General features: G+C 39.3%; 1 protein-coding gene across 3 annotated transcripts in view; it reads right to left on the bottom strand.

The window, feature by feature from the left end:
- USP53 (ubiquitin specific peptidase 53) overlaps positions 1 to 8,433 on the bottom strand; it is a 37,521-nt gene extending 29,088 nt beyond the window's left edge. Inside the window, exon 1 of one of the 3 annotated variants that reach the window (XM_051618483.1) lies at positions 8,379 to 8,433. The gene's annotated coding sequence lies outside the window, so the exon portion shown is untranslated. Of the gene's footprint in view, positions 1 to 7,834; positions 7,909 to 8,330; positions 8,348 to 8,378 lie in introns of those variants that run through there. The other 2 variants (XM_051618482.1, XM_051618484.1) reach the window with 2 other exon arrangements.
- Positions 8,434 to 20,671: the final 12,238 nt, after the last annotated feature.

Below are 20,671 nucleotides of genomic sequence, written 5' to 3'. Positions count from 1 at the left end.
AATCACATGAACTGATATGTATTTCTACACCTTAAGATTACTAAGATGTTACAGATGGACTCTCAGCTTTCAAAATTTTGTATTACTTAGCAAACACTACATAAACACATTACCTAGCTGTATTCTTAAAGCATCCAGAAAACCACAGCTAACAGCGGAGCAAGAACATTCTGGTAAGTGCTCCAACAACTAATTCCAACAATCAGAGTTGTTTCTCTCATTGTTGAAGGTACATATCTAAGGTTAAGTGACCCATCATCCAGACCATCACCACAGGCACACGTAAAGCCCATGCAGTGATCATCTCACAACACTGGATTATTTGATTGGTTTGGCATTACTACATTACGCACATAAATATTTCAAGTAACACCACAGGACAGAACAAACTTAAGTAAACCAAAGTGACTAAGGCTGCGTATCTGGGAGAGATATAACAACAGAAGGTGCAATTGGGGCCTCACATTACAACTGAGAGATTAATTTTAGATTTTACAAGCATATTAGATACTAAAGACATATCAGCATACGACAAAGTTTGCAGGCTTCTCACTACAGTTTTTCCACTGTACAAGCCTTTCAAGATTGGTGAGCAGCATTAAAATAAAAATACATTTTGTACCTGGGGAAGGTAACTTTCCCCAGCTTAGAACTTCCAGCAACACATTCACATCAAACAGTTCTACAGCTCTAAAATATTGTACAGCTGAGATACCACAGAAACAAATCATGTCACTTTCAAAAATACCTGCAGAAAGTCTTGTACCCCTAAAACTATTCCTATTGGTACTTGCTTGTAGTATATATATATATAAAAATAATCAATAGCTGGAACCTAACCAAAAGTCCCTTTTGCCCCATGCATAATCAGATGGAGTTTGTTTACTGATGCTACTGTAGCTCACCCATAAGTAATTTGATTTAATAATACTGGAAATACTAAGTGTGATTTGTGACAGCACTGAGCAAGGAGTCTGAAACTAACTGGAAACTGACCTTGACAGGATATTGTGATTATTCTGTTCTCTTTATGTTCACTTCAATAAACCCAGAAATAGAATAAAAAAGATGTAGCAAGCAACTGGAAATGCATTTCAGTGAAATACTTCATTTAAACTTAAATTAATTAAAGGGAGTATCAACTTCATTTTTTTTTCCTCTCACATGCTAGTCAAAGGGCTCCACAACGTAACAGATATTCTTCTACAAAAGATCAAACTCCAAAAAAGCAGGGACAGAGGTGAAGGTAAGAGTAAAACAAAGATTATAATAGAAAAAGATTAAAGATTCTCTGAAGTCAGATATGCAGAAGTGATAACATGATTCATACAGAGCAATTAAGGGGAAAATCTTTTTAACAACTGTTCTAATTACAAAGTTTCAGTACAGTACATAAATAGAAAATAATTATTTGCTACAGTAAAGATGAATAAAGAGGACCATAGGAAAAAATCTAAGGTGTATAGCTGTATATAAGCAGATACATATATATGCACACATGCACATGTATATTCAAGAAGCCAGTATCATACATCAAGAGTGCTTAGTAATACGAAGCATCATTTGGCTCAAAGTCTTCTGCTATCACAGGGAACCATAACTTCTAATTCCTAAAAACATTATAATTTAAAAATAAATGTCAAAAATCCAGAAGAATCTGATGTTCAACTCTTTCAACCATCAATGCTTATTAGTAAATTCTGATTTAATATTTCTATATTCATTCCGAAAAACTGACCTTACACATTTCTGTCATAAAAAGAGCTTGCTCCTTGACATACCAGAGAAGCTTCTTGAGCAAGCATTTTCCCACTGATATGGAGTTCTTAGCTCCACTTTATATATATTTCCCATATGGAGAATTATGTATGGTTTTCTTCACCCTCCTGCTGCCGTCCCAGGAGAAAAAAATGAAGATGAACAATTTTTTATATTAACAATATCACATTGGGTACACTGGAGGGAAAAGACAGGAAAGAGACCAGTCTGGGAACAGCAGAGATGGCCTGGGATAGCCATAAAGGAGTAGAGTGTTTGCATTTCAATGCAAGTTTGAGTTGTCACTCCTTGTGTTCCTACCTTTGAGTAGACAGGAGCAAAAGCCTCAATACAGTTTTGACCCAAAAACATCAGGCTTGCTATCAGGGTCTCCCAATGAAAAATAAATTCCCTACTAAACACACTACACCTCATCTCCAAAACTGTTCATACAGTGGTACCTCACCAACAGTGGTGTTTCAGCTAGCCTGTCTCCTGCTGTCTGCATTTCAATGTAAAGATTGCTTAGCATATAGCAGCCAAAATAAGGAAAGGAAACAGATGGAAAATAAGGTAGAATAATTTGGAAACAGATCTTACATATTCCACTGCAAGGCTGGGCTACAGTTTGTTATGTAAGAAATCCAAGGACAGACAATAATGGCAGAATTCATTTCCAGCCAAAAAAAGTTTAATCTTTGCTTCATAAGTTATTTTCTCATCTGTAGAAAAGGGTAATGATTGATCCAAGTCATGTTAAATTTGGGAAATGTTAGTGTTCTCTTTTTTCTTTAAATGCAAAAGAGAGACAGGTACTACAAACATCTGTGAAACTGACCCCTACAACCAACAGACAAAAATTATAAAACTTATATAAATTTTTTAGCTCAGTAGTTCTCATTTTCAGCCTTGGGACTTAGTTATATTAAGTCACAAGGGCAGAAGAGATTCCACTAACTTTTATGTTTCTTACTTATACTTTCAAGCATAATCTCCCCATGTTTCTGAATGACATATTATGCATGGATATGTGGAGGAAGAACCTCTGAATTTACCTAGTCTTTATTTTAACTGATAAGAAATACACACATAGTTTTTGGAAAGTAGTTCTTCCAGAACAATTTAAGGCAAAAGAGGATTCATTCACTATGAACTAGAAAGTAATTTTGTCAGACATTTCAGAGATGGCCTAGAACAAACATCCCATACACTAAGCATTTAGTTGTTGGGCTGGGTTTCAGGAAAGTTATGATTCTCTGCAATAATTTAATTCTGGATTAGTTCTGTGTTACTCTCACATTACATTAAGATGCTTACTGTTTAGTTTCACATCTGCAAAGTTGTCACTACAACAAATTTCAACCATCAGACCAGGTAAGTGCGCTCAAACTTATAATAAACTGCTAATACATTCATAGTAGTTTTCACTTCATATGTGGGCCAGATGTTAATTTGCAAAGAATTGTGATATTATATTCATATGACCTCTATTAACTACCTAAGATATTAGTGAACCTTTTCCTGAAAATGTACATACAATATTAGAAGGATCAGATGTGACTACTTGGTAATTATTTTCATGCAACCTTTTCAAATGACTTCTTCTGTAAATACATTCTTTAAGCTGCTTCTATCAAACTAAACATACCCACCAACAGCTATTCAAGCACATGTCAAGTATTTAAAAAACAAGAAGGGTATATCAGAATGGTACTCCATTTAAAAGATCTCTCTGTACCTCTACTATTCAACTAGAACTTTGGCACTGATCATGCACTCTATTCCCTTGATTTTTCTCCAACTCTTTCTTCCCAGAACCAGTCACAGTCAACACAAGGAACAGACAGTAGTTGTGAAATAATCCTATCTCAACATACAGTTGTCTGGCCAACAGAGACTAGCCTGAAGTAGGAAGGCTCCACTACCCTTTCTTTCTCCACTATTACTCTGTATCTAATACTAGGGTGCACAGATTCTTACTCACTAGTAAGAGAAGCTCTGGAGATGACACTTCCAATGGTGCCATAATCAATGGGATTATCTTCTGTTATCCATTTGTTATCACAGGCTCTCCCTAAGGGGAAAGTTCATAGCAGAATCTTGTTTTGAAATTTACATTGTAGAAATGTCTCAAAGTTTGGTTTTGTTTTAGAAAAAAATAAATAATTCAAGATCAAAGAAAGTTATTGTGGAAGATGCTGGCATGGATGTATGGTCTTTAGTCACAGCAAACTTTCCTGGATTTGGAACATCACCAAAGAATATTATTCCACTGCTGACAAGCCTCACCTCATTGTAGAGGTGTTCCATAAACCAGAGAAGTGATGCTGCTGATCAAACTTGGTTCCTTCCACCTCCCATAACGTTTAAGCTTTCATATGACTGGGACTCAGACCACTGACTCCCTTAACCTAAATTCAGAACTCTGTAGGACTGTAATTAGGAACTGAAGACTGTTCTTACATGTCTGTGGTAAGCCAGTGTTGCTAAGAGCACTGCAGCATTTATGAGCCAGTGGGGTTTACCAGTTCTTCATGAATTCTTGGCTTGACAAAGGTGTGATTAACTGAGAATAGATCATAAGTCATTAAACCATACAGAGTCTTCAACAGGTGCAGCTGTCCAGCAAACAATTATTTCACATAGTTTTATTGACATGCTACCTAAGATTTTTAGCAGCCGAGAGTTAAAGAAATATTCTTGCCCTTCAGACTAAAGGAATCCATTTTGGATTACTGTTCTCAACCAAAGACACTCAACTCAACAAGGGCTATGAACCCTCAACCCAAAATATATCAACCTAAGTTCTTCTATCTTGCCTAATTTCAGTCACTATTCTTCAGTCATCCATCATCTCAACAAACACCTGGCTACCTTAGTTGTGCAGCCTTTCAGGACACACATTCCTGGCACGTGCCTTTATAGCTTCCAGAACAACAAACAGACTAATCAGCAAAACCATGTTATCTCCTGTTTTGTAGGTATACCCTAGCACCGAAGTAACTGCAGCTGGCACAGCCTTTTTAATTTAAGAAGTAATGTGACTAAATTGGCTTAGAAATCAGTGCAGTTACTGAACAAATCATTTTCTACAAGCACATTTGGGTTTAGGCCTCTTTTGATATCTATTGAGATAAAACTGGTGAGATAAACAGTTAGTTCTGTGAATACTGGAACTACCAGTGCCTGGCTCCTGATAGCTTTATGTCTTACAGCTGAGTTCTTGCACAGTTTTCTCCTTAGTTGGAGCATATGCCAACTCTGCTGGTTACATCATCTTAAAAGGTCTCTCTCTTCCAGCCAGCTGCCTGTTTTCATGCACTTTGTAAATATGTAATCATCTTTAAGACTTCTATCCCTTCCATCAAATTAGGTGGAAATGTGCCAATGGGTTCAAAAGTTGTTGACTGTGAGTGTCTTTGAAATTTGGCTGAAGAATCATTATTTACATCCTCTCAGCTTCATTTTGCAACTACTCTGTCGGCTGCATAAATGACTAATGGCAAGCGTTTCTCATGCCCAATGCTAAGGTTACTTTGAAGCAACACAGCTTTTTGCTTCAGTTGGCAGTTCACACCTCTGTGCTGATGCTGGCAACCCACCCAATGATCTGACAACTCAAGTAAATTGATTTCTAAACTGATGTATGTTATAACTTAGGAATTTACATATAAGACAACAAAAATTTGGAAGCAAGAGTGATTAAAAGTATTGCAAGAGAATAAACCTATGATGGCAAACCACTAGAGTTTTCTGCAGTAAGCCAATATTATTAGGACTGTGGTTACTTTCTCCTCAACGGTATAAAAAGCCATAAAAAATTCAACAACTTGCAACTGCAAGAATTTGAGTGTTTTTCACAGCTCAAAAGCTTGTCATTTGAAATTGCCATTTTTGTCAACTGAACAAAAATCTGCTTTTCACTGCAACAATATTGAAGGTTGCAATGATTTTTTTCCAAAACATTTTAAGACCAAAAAAAAAAAATAAATCCTATTTCCAGCAGTGACCATAAGCCTTGATTTCATGAGACATTTGCAAGTATACCAGCCAATGGTATTGGTCTGACACATCCTTTCTGCCTTCAGTCACTGACTCAAAAAGTCCTTAAGAGACAAAAACGATGTTTCATAGTTATCACTTCTAGAAATTCTTCCAACCAATTTCTGAAGATTTAAACCCCAGTCTTTTTCTATTTTAAAGACCTCTATTGTCTCTTCTCCAGCCCTTACCCAATTAGCTGTCCCTCATATGCCAAACCACCGCTCCTGCACGTCATACTTCTCAGTATCCTTCCAAGATGGGAGAAGCAGAACCGTAGATGTTACCCCAAATGGCTTTTATATAAGTATTAAATTTTTTTCTTTAAGCTCTTCCAATCAAAACTTCCCTGTTTGCATCAAAACCAAAACAACAGGTTCACAGCTCTGCATCTCTGGGCTGTTACAACTAGAAACTAACTTTAGAAATAGCTGCAATGGGAAGTCTGAGTAAAGACCTTAAAGAACACAAATTCCCAGCCCATGACATGGGCCAGCATTTACAGTGAATCATCACACTGAAACTACAGAGAAAAACATTTTTGTTTCTCCATCTTCCTACTCCTTTATGAAATACTTTGTTCAAAGATTACTATGTCCTCTTTCTTGAGCCTCAAAAACATAGGAGGTTATCCTTACAACAATAATTCTCACACTTGCCTTTTTATCCCAGATTAGCTGCCTGTACAAACTGTGACCTTTCAGTTTTCAGTGTAGATGTTTGATTGTTAGCAGAAGTGCAAAAGACCAAGTTCTGTACCTTCCCCAAAAGCTTTCTGATTTCTTAAGTCAGCAGGAACAACTACATAACTGAGTTAAAAGGAATGGTAATAAGAACAACATATTTAAGCCAAACCGTATTTTAAGAGCTTGACAAAACAAAGTAAAAATTAAAAAAAAAAAAATCAATGTTCTGAATCTTTACACTTCTTATATTTCTTTGTGAACAAATCCGTGCAAACCTATCTAGAAACATTTCACTCAGCCCACACACCTAAACTTCTGATCCAGTCCATCTTGCTGTTACGGACTCAACCCACCAAAATATTTAACCTGGCCTCAACAAACTCCTCCTTTTCTGCTTAAACCACGAGGATGTTTTGAAGAACTCTTTGAATGTGTTTCACTCCCATCCCTATGTCCCGCAAGTGACTGAACTCTATCAAGAGGCATTAAGCAAGGAAAAATGATGTGTTGCTACCAAGATCTTGGAAAGCAACATAACTGAAACCCATGATAGCACTATATGCTGTCCCTGAAGTCCTATGGGTCTCATTCCCAAACAATTCTGTCAGTAGTATATCATGCACACTGTATGACTGAAAGAGATTCTGCAGTATCAAGCTTTGATATGAAAGTCAAGTGCATATTTTAGGTGGGTTTTTTTGTTAACACCCAACATCCCACGACAGTAACTTGATATTCTAAAAACACAACCTGTAAATACATCTTACTTTGCAACAATTAGTTAGGGGAAGAAAGGATGACCTATCATTTGATAAGGCTTGTTTATATTCTGATTATAACATGAGCTCTCACTGTTTTGATACCTAAAATTACCCTTTCATTCTACAGGAACAGGAGTGTTAATAATGAAGTCAGTCAAGGCAATTTCTATTGTCTTGAGGGGAAAGGGGATACTGCATCATCAATCAGGCAACAATACTACTCACATGACTAAGTTTTTGCTCTTAAAATAATCCTAGTATCTTCAAAGTTAAGCAAGAGGATTTTTTTCTTTTTTTTTTTTTTTGCCTGACCAAAATAAAGCATTAAATAGAGATACGTGAAATACACAGTTATTCTAGGCAGGGAAAAATACATATCGAGAGAACAACAGACGTTTCCTCTGAAAAGCTAATTTTAAAATATTTGCATTGAAAATCAAAGTAAGGGATAAACTTAAGCCAGATGCTAAGCAAACAATTTGCATGCATCTACCACGCGCCTCAGGAACTCTACCCATACGAATACAGCAAATAACACTGCCTTCAAACACTGCACACTGATTGAAATTTCAGACAGCTCCATACTACCTGTACTGGCATTTCCTGCTCCGAACAGCCTTTGAAGAAAACGCTCCAGAAAAACTCGCCGGTGGGTCTGTGACTGCGGCGTTAAACATTAACTTAGACGCCGGCTCTCCGGGAGCCCGACACCCGCAGCGCCTCGCCACGAAGCCCGTGCCCGCTCGGCAGGCAGCGCACGCCCCGCAGGGACACAGCCCCGCACGCCCCGCAGGGACACAGCCCCGCGCTGCCTGACCCGCACCCACGCCGCCCTGGCGGGGGAATTTACCCCGGCACGGCGCGGGGCCGTGAGGAGACGACAGTGCCCCGCCCGGCCGCCCCTCGCCGGGCCGGGCTGGACCGGACCGGACCCCCATCCCCAGCCGCAGGTGAGCGGCCCGCGGCGGATCCCGGCCCCCCCGCCGCTGCCGCCCGGCAACACCTCACCCGTCCCGCCGGGGGAGGGAAGGCGGACCCCGCTGCCCCTGCCCCCAGCTCAGGGCGACGGCCGCCTCGCCCTCACCTCCCGTCCCGCCGAGGACACGACCCTGCCCGGCCCCCCGGGACTCACCTCCCGTCCCCGCCGGCTCCCGCAGGCAGCTCCGCTCCCGCCCCCTCCCGGCGGCGGCTCCCGGGCGCGTTCCCGCCCCTCGCAGCAACTTTCTCGCCTCCCCCCGCTTCTCTCTCTCCCCGAGTCCCGCTCCGGGGGCGGCGCGAGCGCGGGCACGCGCCGGACAGGCCAGGTCGGGCGGCGGGGGCGGGTCTGGCGGGCGGGCGCGCGCGCGCGCTCCCCCTTCCCTCTCTCTCTCCCCGCCCGCCCGCTCAGCGCGCCTGCGCCACGGGACGGCCGGGAAGCGGGGGCAGGACGGGGAGCGGCCCGGATCTTCCCTAGCGATCCCGGCGCCGGGAAGAGGGAGGGAGAGGGGGCGGGGCGGGGAGGAGCGCTCGCCTTAGAAGGGGGCCGGGCCAATCCCCGCGCCCGCCCCCTCCCGCTGGCGCCGGGGAAAGGCCGGGGCCGCGGGCGCGCGCGCGCGCCACCCGCCCCACCCGCCCCGCGCCTGCGCAGCAGGAGGGCGGGAAGGCTCGGGCAGCTCGCGCCCAACGGCCCCCCCGGCCCGAGCGGCTCCTTGCGCCTCGGCGGCGGGAGCGGGGTTCGGGTCCCGGCCCCGCGGCCTCCCGGGGGCTGAGCGAGCCGTGGCAAGGTAAGGGGCTGCTACACCTCCCCCCGTGCCGGTTTGTTGAGGGCTGAGGGTGCAGCTGTCCTAAAGAGCCGCGGTGGCCGCACCTCAGGTCACCACCGGCAGCTGCTCTCACAGCCCTCTGTGGAAGACTCTGTTGGGTCTGTGCCAAGCCACGGGGTTTTCAAGTTAATAACCTGTTAAAATGACGGAGGCAGGAGTTGTTTTCCAGGGCTTGTTTTAGGATGTCTGCCCAGGCACAGGGGCCTCGCTGAAGAGGCCGCGGCCCAGGCCGCGAGGCGCGAGGGCGGCTCTGCAGCCAGGCCTGGCGCCAGTGTCCACACACCGGGCAGTTCCCTTGCGTCTCAGTTACGTTCTAGCCAGAAAGATCCTATATTCTGTGTCACCTGGCAAGGGTCACTGCCCCGATGTTGTGTTCCCTCTGATTTTCATCTGGTCTATTATTTCTGGGAGGGAGGGGTGTTTCCTTTTGTTATTTGCAGAAGGAATTACATGTTGATGAGTACTCATATTTCTAGTTGCTCGAGTACCTTCTTTATTTCACCATTATTATAATCTTCTTGGATAAACATGTAGATTTCATTAAAACACTTCATTTCTAAATTAGTAATGAAATTTTAATGATATTTTACCACACCCAACATCAGTCTTTAGCCCATCCCACTGAACACAGCTTTCTGAATTCTCTCTGGTCCAGTTGCCTTTTTCATGGTCTTTCAGGATTGGAAAAGTGGTTATGTATATAAAAGCATCTTCTGCAAATAATTTCTTTGTAAAGTTTCCTTCCTGCCTCTCTTTTAGATCATCCAGAAGGCAGTGACACTCCAGAGCTTACTGTGTAGAACACGGGGCACTGCATAGTACTGTTTTGTTCTTGTGTCCATTACCAAATACCAATTTATTCTGGTAGTTTATTCCATTCTATTGCTAGTGTAAGAAGCCCCCTAGGAAAAGCAGTTTTCTCAGTTAACAGTATTTTTCATCAAATGACCAACTTTTTAGTTCAAAGAAACCCAGCAATTCTCTAGGGAGATTTTAATAAATTTTCTTACGTACATGTATATATTTGGCCACACCTTTCAGTGATTTAGATAGTCATCTCTTCACAAGTTGGAGTTACTCAAGATTTGTATAAAGTGTTTTTTCTTGAGACTTTCACATGTGGCCAGTAATTGACATGTATATACTTTTTAATTTTTTTGCAGTTAACATATTTGTTTGCCTCTCCTATTCATAAAATTTTTGTAGATTTTGTGATTTTTGAAGGGAATGGAGTGTCTGGTTCTATCATTGTCCTAAGATTCATACAGTATATTGGCACAATAAGCATTCCTATGGTTTTTGTGTAGTTCTTTCTCAGCTGTTTATTGATACGTGTTTCAATTTCTAGTTCTCATTAGAAATTTTAAGAGGAAAACTTGTTAAAAGTCAGTATGTTAACATTACCATTAAAAATCTCTTTTCAAGATAGTCTTACTGTGTTGTTCTTGTTACTGTATATTTATTAAAAAACCTTCTGCTTATCATTTTGGTTAGTATCAGTTTAGTCCTTGATCCCTGCATTACTTCTTTGCAAAGCCAGTCAAGCAAAGGCATCTGTGAATCCCAAAGTAGGATTATGACCTCATTCTGATTATGACCTGGTTTTGATATTTTTGCTTCTCCGTGGACTCTGCTTTCTTGTTTGCCTCTGCCCTTACTTCAGCACAGATTTGTTTTTCACTGCTAATCTTTTACAAGTCCCTTAGGATTTGTATCAGTTTTTTTCTGTTCCTTTTTTCTCAAAGTGTCATCTATATTTTAAGATTCTCTAGAAGTGAATCTTAATAAAGCCTTCCACACTATTCAGACAGAGAATGACACAGGTGCAGCACAGGAAGCCCTAAATGAGCTAAGCGAAGAATTTTAAAATTAGAATAGATGGTGTGAGTACAAAAGAATGAATGCTAGAGGGGCAAATGATTTCCTGTTGCGGTTGTTGTCCGTACAGGATATGTGCTACGCATGATGCAGGGATGCAGAAGAATGTTTACCTGGTTTTAGAACTCATGTTTATGTAAAGTTTGGTAGCACTGGTGATGCAGATGCTTAAACTGGAGAGTTGACTAGAGAGTTGAAAAGGTGTTAAACTTGGACAAGAGGGATCCAGAGAAAAGTAAAATAGGGTTTTACAGTTCTACTCAGTAATCCAATCCTGGAGCTTGGCTCCAGGCTAATGGGTCAACATTAAGATTCTCAGCAGGAAGAAAGAACAATGTGGCAGAGTAGTTGATGGCAGGGATCTGGGTTTGGCACAAAGCTGGAAGAGAATGGAGGCAGACCATATCCAGATCCTTCAGCACATCCAGAGGGCTGGGTTTTTGCACGTCCAATCCGTGTTAAAACACATTTATGGGAAGTTGTGTACCAAAAGAAAAATCCTAACATGGTTAAGTGACATTAAAAGTTTTGAAAGTCATTGCAGTAAATATTGTTTCTCAAAGCTGCAGGCCTCATGCATCATTTCTATTGAGGAATGAGCTGCAAATCTGTTTCGCAGCTGCAAACAAGAGGGTTTATTTTTGTGTTAGAACTTTTTCCGTTCCAGCGTCACTTAAAACTGGTGTTGCTGCTGGCTGATCTGTAAGTGAATTCTGATTCCTGCCTCTGAAGTAGTGTTATTATATCATGTGTTTTGTGTATGCAGTGTTTCTATGAACATTTTCATACCTGTAGCTGTACTGGAACGCCTGTTTTCTATTTTCTTTCATATTTCTTCTTAACACTTGGAACTTGTTTACAACAACCTTTTCAAGCAGTTATTGTCCTCTTCACGTTCAGATGATTCATAAGTTGTGGATGCTTCAAATCTCAGATTGAAGGGGGAGCAGCCTAAATTATGTGGTGTTTTTTTTTAAATAATGTTTTATCAAGAAGCATGGAGAGTGTTAAGTATTGGTTCATTTTAGCTAGGTTAAAAAATAAATAAATAATGCAGAACACAGGAGACCACAGGAGAGTTTACAGGGGCATTACAAATTTAGAGGAAGGAGCCTGCTGCAGGCTGTGTGATGGGCTGAGATTCTGAACTGCCTATAATTTCTGTTCAAGTTTCTTCTCCTTCCTTCTCTTCTCAGTTAGCTGTAGACATACTTTCATAGAGCATAACCAGTATTTTTTAAGTCTTCTTCCTTTAGAAGCAGGAATAAACACAATATATTTTGCTCTTACTAATGGTACACTATCCTGACTTTCAGTTTTTCCCAGTGCTTTTTCAAGTGCTGAAATGCTCATTGGGGTGGCAAAAGCAATTTCATTGAAGTAATCTAGAATTTCGCCCTGAGGAAAAGGAACATTGGGTTTCATTCTTCCCCAGACTTTTTGATGATAATGGGCCTGGAACAAGATCTGCACGCGCATGATTGTGTTCATTCTTTAGGAACCAGGGAGAAGGTGGGGGGTGACTGTTTTTCCTCCTGGATAATCCTGTTTCCAGTCCAGTAATCTACTTCTATGGAACTACAATGCAACTGAAATCCTCTCCTATTGTAGTCTGTTCTGGTTTTAGTTTCTGGAACAGTAGAAGTATGAGAAAATTCTATGCATGCTCTGTGTATCCAGCACTTTTTTTTAAACTGTGTCGTCATCCCAGTGCTCTTGAAGAAGTGGTTTTAGTTATGATCTTTGTTTGTGTTGCATCAGTCTTTCATGATCCTTTCAAATTTTCAGGTCTAGTTTCTTGCTTTCTCTGAGCACATAAGCCAATAGAAATGGATGTCTCCAACAGAAAAAGAAGAAAATGAGAGCGGTTCCCTTTAAAAACTCATCTGTTGGATTCACATAGACAACTTCTGTGGCTAAATGGAGCTTTCTGGGTGAAACCCAACATGAAGTAAAAGTAAAGACAAAAGAGCAGTCTTCAATACATATAAAATTAGGAGTAGTACAGTGGTTAACATTACATAATATATACTGTCTAGTTAAGCATTAGAAATGCATGAAATACCTCCAATAATAGAATGCAAAAATGTTAGCAAGTAAAAAAATCTGATTTTGTCCTGTAGGAGAAACTGAACAGTATTCAATTTAAAATGTATGAGTTGAGTCCACACCTTAGTCTAAACCTAAGCAAAATTTAACAGGATTGTGTTACAAAATAGACTGATTTACAGGGGGAGAGGGGAAAAAAAAGGCAGTTGGTTTGTTAAGTTTCTTCAGTACTCGTGTTTCAGGATTTAGCTCATCACTTTTTTTTTTTCTTTTTTTAAATCCTTTCTGAAGTTTTCAGAGCTCCCAGAATATAGCTTATATAGTTTAGCTCCATTTCTATGCACAGAAGAAGCTAGTTTTCACTTGCCAACTAGTAAGTTACTTTGCGGGTGTAAATTTAATTGATATAATTTTGGTCAGTATAAAACCTATGTGAATGGGGAGGTTTGTTTTCTTCTCAGATAAATTTACAGCCAGATCAATTCTAACCTTTAGTAAAAACTTTTCTTTTAGTCTCTGGCTATGGATCCTTTTGTAAAAGCATATCACTACACTACTCTTTTTCTGGATAAGCGAAGAGGAGTAGGAGCCATTTGCATCTGGAGTCAAGAGTGAAGATCATCTTGGTTAGGCTCAAAAGTGAAATGAACATCCTAAGTTACTAGTTTTCTGTAACATGGACAGAACATGGACACTAAGACAGATTGACTTACTGTACGGTAGGCACTTTTTAGCTGCTTCTAGTACAGATTTAGAAAAACCCCAACAAGCAAAACAAATACCAGAGGTGAAAAAAATGTATATGGAATTAAATAGAATAAATAATCTTTTTTTTCCATAGAGAGATCATGCCAGATGTGCCTTCTTTCCTTCTGTTACACAGTAACTGCTTTTCTAGGCAAATAAAATTGTTAAACTGAATGAGAGGGGGAATCAGTGAATTAATTGTCAGATGGGCCAAGAAATGCCTCAGAGAAAAAAGTGGCAATACGTTATGCTGAATGGCAGGGGGAAGTTGTTAGAGCTCTGTCCAAAAATGGATACTGAAACTGGTACTGTTTAATATTTGCATTAGTAATCCTGGCACAAAAACTAGAACTTGCTAATAAAATTTGTTGACATCACACAGTTGGGAAACAGTCCCTGTAGGTTAGTATTGTACCAAAATTATTGGATGACCTTGAGGAGTAGAGAAATAAAATGGGATAAAATAGAATAATATTAAGTATAGAGTCATGTGCTTAGGAACTAGTAGGAAAGGCTCTCCAATATAAACTCAGTGGATAGAAGATTAAAGAATTTTAGAGAACTGGATGGGTAAGACAAAGAAGGGGATGGCTGTGAGCCACTGATTTGATGTTATGGTGGAAAATGTAAACTCAGTCCTAAGGAACTTCTGCCCTCTATTTCTTGTATGGATAAGGAAGTACTAATGCCATGTTTAGTACATGTGGCTGGTGAAACTTTATCTCCAAAACTGAGATTAGATCTGGAAATCCCACATGCAAGAAATTGGACTTAAAAGAGTTGCAAATAAGCAATCCCCACTAAAGGAGTGGAGTGGACAAGAGACTGAACAAACTTGGATTGTTTAGTTTAGACAAGTGAAGCATAAAAGAACTTAGTCTTTGAATATACTAGCTGAAGCAAATCTGACAGAAAAGAAAGCTTGTTTTAATTAAAAAAAAAATAAAGTTTTGATAGGAAATTAAGCTAGGTATTAATATATTTAGATTGGAAATTAGAGGAAGTTTTTTAACTCTCCAAGCCTCTAAGCCTTGCTAAGAGAAAACGTGATCAGTGTATCATACAATAATACACATTATAGAATTGAACTTGTTTTGTCCTGTGCTTCATTAACCTGTAGTTAGAGCACACTCGGGTCTGCACTGTCTCATATACACCAGCTCAAAGCAGTTGCAGGTTAAAACAGACTGATACAGGTGATAGAGAGAACTGTTAGATTATGACACTGTGCTGTTTGAGCTCTGACACTGAGCAGGTTTGAGCTATGCTGAGCAGTGTGCTGTTAGTGGTTTCTAAGACAGCATGGTTGAGCCAAATGCCTCCTTTCTTCATCTCATGGAACTGGAGAGATGCAGTTCTGCTTTACCTGTTCCTTCCCACTGATACTGATGCTTCTGATACCACATTTTCCGTTCTACGTGCCTATTTTGTAAGACATTGCAGAATTAATGATAAATTAACATAATTAAATATATGAAGACTTTGTATATATATGAGAACTTTATTTTGAACTGTGTGTAGTATCACTTGCTCTTTACATTAATGAAATATATTTGTATCAGTGCAAAACCCTGCTAGAAAATAAGCACATTCCATTTGAGTTCAGTAATGCTTGCTGCAACTGGTCAGCTTGCTCTTCTCCTTCCTATCTGAACAGCATGTTCTTATTTTTTTCCTTTCCAGCAGCTACTCAAAATGTTCTCGTTAAGAACTTGAGGAATGACATATTGCTAGAATTCAGCTGCCAGAATTAAGCCTTACTTGGCTTCCTGACGTACAGTAGGCCAGCCTAGGAAGAGCCCATCATGCCTCAAATGTTTGTTTATAGTCATTTGTAGTTATCTTACTTAGTCATCCTTCAGTAATCTTGAGTGTAATGACTACAGTAACTACTGTTTAAAGTTACTATTTTGCCTAGTTGAGTAACTTGGCTCTACAAAGTTTACAAAGGAAAAGGAAGTAGGGTGATATACTCTGTAGATTGCTGCATGGCTGCTAGCCTTCCCACCATGGGAATTCTTAGCCTGCTGCTCTGTATTTCACCTAAGATCTCCTTACTGCCTACACTGGCCATTTAAATCCTTCTCCATTCTTTTTCTGCTTCTGCATCAGAGGAACTAGGTGTATTTTCTTGCAGAAGGATTCTGTCATGTGATTAGAAGATTTGAAAGGTTTTAAGTTAGTTTGGTGTTTTGTGGGGTTTTTTTTGTTTTTTGTTTTTTGGTTTTTTTTTGAGATGACTGTACAGATGTCCTTCAGAACTCCAGAGAAATCCAGTTCTAAGTTAGACCTTCTGCACAAAGCAGCCTGAGGGCATTCCTGCCTTAATGGGTACAGCCAGCTCTGTACTGGCAAAGTTCAGGCTGTTCTTTGTACAAACCCCATCGAATATTTTAATCTCCATTTGCTTTTGAAAGAATAGTTGGCTCACAATATTCAGGCTTATTTTTACTGTTACAGTGATTTATAAATCCTCTGCCTCTTGCAAGTGTTACTTAACTTTGTTTCTGTGAGGTAGGGACATGTTGCAAGTGCTGGACCAGGTGTTTTGAATGAGTAGTTTGTTTATGGAAAATGCAGTTTCCATCTGAAACAAAATGTTTGTGAATTCATCTTGAATTTGGCCAAAAATAACTAAGAAAGAAGTTACTTAGACTTTCGAAAAGTAAAGTCACATCTTTCTATTTAAAAACATCAGATATTACTTTGTTGATACTTTTATCAGTTAAAATCTGCCCACTGTAAAATGAAATCTGTTATTCCAAGTAAAATTATATATATGATCACATATTCATAAACCTATTTTTTACTTTTTTTCTACAATGAAATTTCATTTTTTAAATTTAAAAAGAACCAAAAAACCCCAAACGTATACAGCTTGAATTAATAGAAAAACAGAGGAAAAAAATATATATGTTGTGTACAAAACCAGTCTGTGATGGACTAGATACAGAGCTTGGATTTTTCAGACTTTTTCAGATTTTTTCAGACTCTCCTTGTTTTCTAATCAGTAAAGTGAAACTTCCCTTTCTCTCTTACCTGTTTTCCTTAAACTTTGAATAATAATAATAACTTACTGAAAAATTCCTTTGATGTATGTGAGCTGATGTGTACAGAACATGTGGAATGTGGTCAGTGTGGACACGGAAGGCTGAGGTCTCACTCCATAGGATCAGGAGTCTTGCCAAAAGCATAGCTGAGGTCAGGCTTTTGTGTTCCTGCAGCGCCTGCCACTACTCCATGTGGGAGGTTACAAGTTAACCCTGGCTCTCTCTGCTTCTTACTTACATTTTGAGTGTTCTCCTAATGGGTATTTTGATGTGAATTAATAAACAGTCATTATCTAACAGCACTTACTGGGATTGTCATGGTACTTGAACACATGATTTTCAGAAGACAGCCAGAAAGTATTTCATAGGGCTGCCAGATCCTTCAAATCTATTACTGAACCTCGGTAGTGCCCAGTAGAAGATATTTATAGAAAGAAATGGGCTAAATATGAGGTGATCTTTCTCACACAGCTTTCTGTTTTCTGGTGGTAAGCCCCAGCTTCAGATCACATAGTAGCCGTTACGCGTAATAGACAGTTACTAGTTATGCACTATGAATTAGTTTAATCCTGTTTTGAAGTTTATAGTAGTTTTTGACCCACAATATCCTATATCACAAAGTTCCACAACTAGACATTTCTCAAAAAAGTACTAATTCTGTTAATTTTGAAGTTGGGTTTCTTACAATTTTATTGAGCCAGTTTATTCCTGTGGTATTGTTCCCTCCTCATCTTCTCCAATCTGTTCATGAAGACCTTTGTCATTACTTCCTTTATTTGTGTTTAGATGGTCTAATTACTGTTTCCTTTCAGATAACTTTTCTTTGTCTTTTTTTTTTTTTTGAGTCTCCTCTGTTCTATTCTTAAACCATGGTAACATTTTTGGAGGGAAGGGTTGGAGCTTTGTAGTAGTTTTTACTTACTCTGAACGCCTAGCCTGCAGGCAGTTTGAAATAATCGATTATTTCTTTGCATGGATTTTATACTTCCAGTTCCTTTTAAATTTCCTTTTAGTAAGAGTATTTTATATGAAACTTGTGTTTCTTAAACTGTATCAGTATGCGGACTGCATTTTATAACTATTTTTTATCGTCTGTATGTTCACACCCAACTACATAACAGCTCTGTGGCAAACATTTAGAGCACTTTATTTGTTTTTGAATGGTATGTAGCCTCTGGGAATAATGAAGGAGCCAGCACTACATGATTTTTCAGCCTTATTGGGATCTTCTGGTATTTCTGTCAAGACTACTAATAACTTGGGGACCCTACATTGAGAAATTCAGATCTAACATACATGGGATTTTATGCTCTACAGTCTTGCTATATATTTACTCTCACCACATTTCTGCCTTTTCATTATACCATTCTGTTCCTTTCTCTTTTGGAAGTACATATGAGTGTCTTGTGCTAAAGTGCTACTGATGTTGTAAGAACATTTTCTATAATATTTGTATACCTCTGATTGTCTATGTTTATATAAAGCTGTTGCTTGTGTTTTTCCATGTAATCCATCCATTCAGCTCTCTTTCTGACAACTAAAAAGCCTTTAAAAGCAGCACTGAAAATGTAAAAATACGTTTGTTGACCTTTCCAGACCTATAACTGAAGAAACTTCTATTGTCTCACTTCAGAGCCTTCTCTTTGTCTACAAAAAGTAGTACAAATTTTGACCTCTGAAGTTGTTCCAGCATTGGTTACCCAAAAATAGTCTTTCTTCTAGTTAGAGGATACGTTTCAAGTGCAGTGCAATATAAATTTCTTACAAAACACATGCATGTGCTGAAACCTCTTGAAGTTAATAGTGAATCTCTGAATTCCCAACCTTAACAAGAGATCTCTCTCTGTGGCAAAAGGAATTGGTTTTTTGGCAGAGAGGTTTGTTTATTGCAGTGGGACTTACGCAATAAGGCTACATCTAGGCTGATGTAGCCAGGGAACATTCCTGGACACTGGCACTCAATCCTCTGTGCTGTTGGATACTTAGCACATCGCACAGTTCTGGGTGCTGCCAACTGATGCTCTCTCAAGCAGTTCCCAGGCATGGTTCAAGAGTTTACTGTGGTTACGGGCCTGCTCCCAGTAGGTGGTTTGGCAAAAAACACCCACTATGGGAAGAATAAATAGAATGGCTGCAGCCTCTTCTCTAACTGCTGGCCTTGGGGCACATCTGGTTTACTAGTGTCTATGTAGCTCTATGGTAGTAGAGCACTGAGTTCTTACTCTTCTGCTGCAGTTGGTAAAGTGTAGCTGAGTGTTGAATTAGAGATACCTTTTGCTGTGACACAGCTCATTTCTAAAATCTCAGATGGAATTTGAGGATTTAAGGACTGTTGGTAATTTCCAGTCGCATCTAATGCTGTTATTTGGAGTCTTAACTGAACACATGCATGGCAGGCTCAGGACTTTTCAAATATCTCAAGCCTCCTGAGCCCGTTCTGCACCACTGGATCCAAAGTTGTATAGGAAGCTGAAGTTAACATTGTGTGTGTGTTGTGTAATAAACCAGGTGTCATGCTCTGCATGTAGAGTTTATATTTACAGAGTATATGTTAGAAATTATGCATCCCTTCTTCATAGTCCTCACTTTGTATATGCTGTGCATCAATTTTCTTGTATTTCTGTTCAAATAGGCTTATGAATGCCTATGCTGGCTCATAAAAACCAAATACCTCCAGAACTTGTTTGCATTGCTCCTCACTATAGTTTTTTTCTTTAACCTTTGCATTTTTAGCCTTGAAGAGGTCTTATTTTTGCCATTGTCTATAGAATTGTTGTACAATATGCAGTTATAGGTCCCAAACTAATCCCCTGCTAGAAAAGTAATTTTGGTCAATGAGTTTGATTTATTTTTTTCTTCTTTCATGAATTTGTACAGGGCCTGTACATTTGTTTGTGCAGTTTGTATGACTAAGTAAGTAATAAAAAAAAGTAGATGACAGAATTTAGTTCACCAACAACTTGAAGCATGGGAAACATTTTTACAGACACAAATTTCAGCTACAAAAATATAAGGAAAACTTTTTGTTGATCTTTCCTCTTTAAATCTCATTCTACCATTCTTCAGATGTTGAGATTCTTTCTGAAATATTCCCTTTGTAGCTCAATGCCACAAAAAAAAAATTAATAAGGAGAGTATCTGGAAAAACATGGTGTTTTGTTTTTTTTTTGACCATCATCACCATCATCATGTCTCATGGTGTTCTTTTGAAATAAAATTTTATTTACATGTTATCATGGAGCTTGCAAAATGTTACGAATACCCTAAAGAAAAAATTAGTATCTGAGATACCCATAAACCTTTTGGATATTGTGTGCACTCCTGGAGACCATAGTGCCCTTAAAAAGCATCTAGGATATATGAAAGGAGAGGAATCCCTTGGCTGAAGTTTCCTTTTTCAATACTCATACAAACAAAACTGTTAGAGTATCCAACTTGCAGGTAATGAATACTTCTCAAACACAAAAGTGTGTAGAAACAAGCAGTTATTAAACTGATGCTTGCCTCTTACTAGAATGCAGTTGTAACTTGAAAAATTACACTGAAAAACAGCACCCACTTACAGATTTTTGCCTGGCCCCTGTGTACCTACATATGCTTAACAAGAGTCTGGTACTCTTATTTCTAAAATGTCAAGAGCTTGCCAATGTATCAAAACCAAGAAAACTTATGTGCCTTTAAGTCTCAGTATATACTATGGCTGTAGGGGAAAGTTGTATGAAATTTCTTTCTAGTAACAAAAACATTTGTGGTAACATAGCTTAGTGATACTAATTTTCTATGTTTAACATAACCAGTCTCTGGTGGGTTTTTTAGTTGTGATTAACACAAACATTCCAGACTTACCCAGGAAATACCTCTGTACTTTTTAATATCACTATGTAATCTTTGTCATTGCC

The sequence above is a fragment of the Apus apus genome, chromosome 4, assembly GCF_020740795.1.
Source record: "Apus apus isolate bApuApu2 chromosome 4, bApuApu2.pri.cur, whole genome shotgun sequence".
Taxonomy (NCBI): Eukaryota; Metazoa; Chordata; class Aves; order Apodiformes; family Apodidae; genus Apus; species Apus apus.
This window is presented reverse-complemented; position numbering and strand designations above follow the sequence as displayed.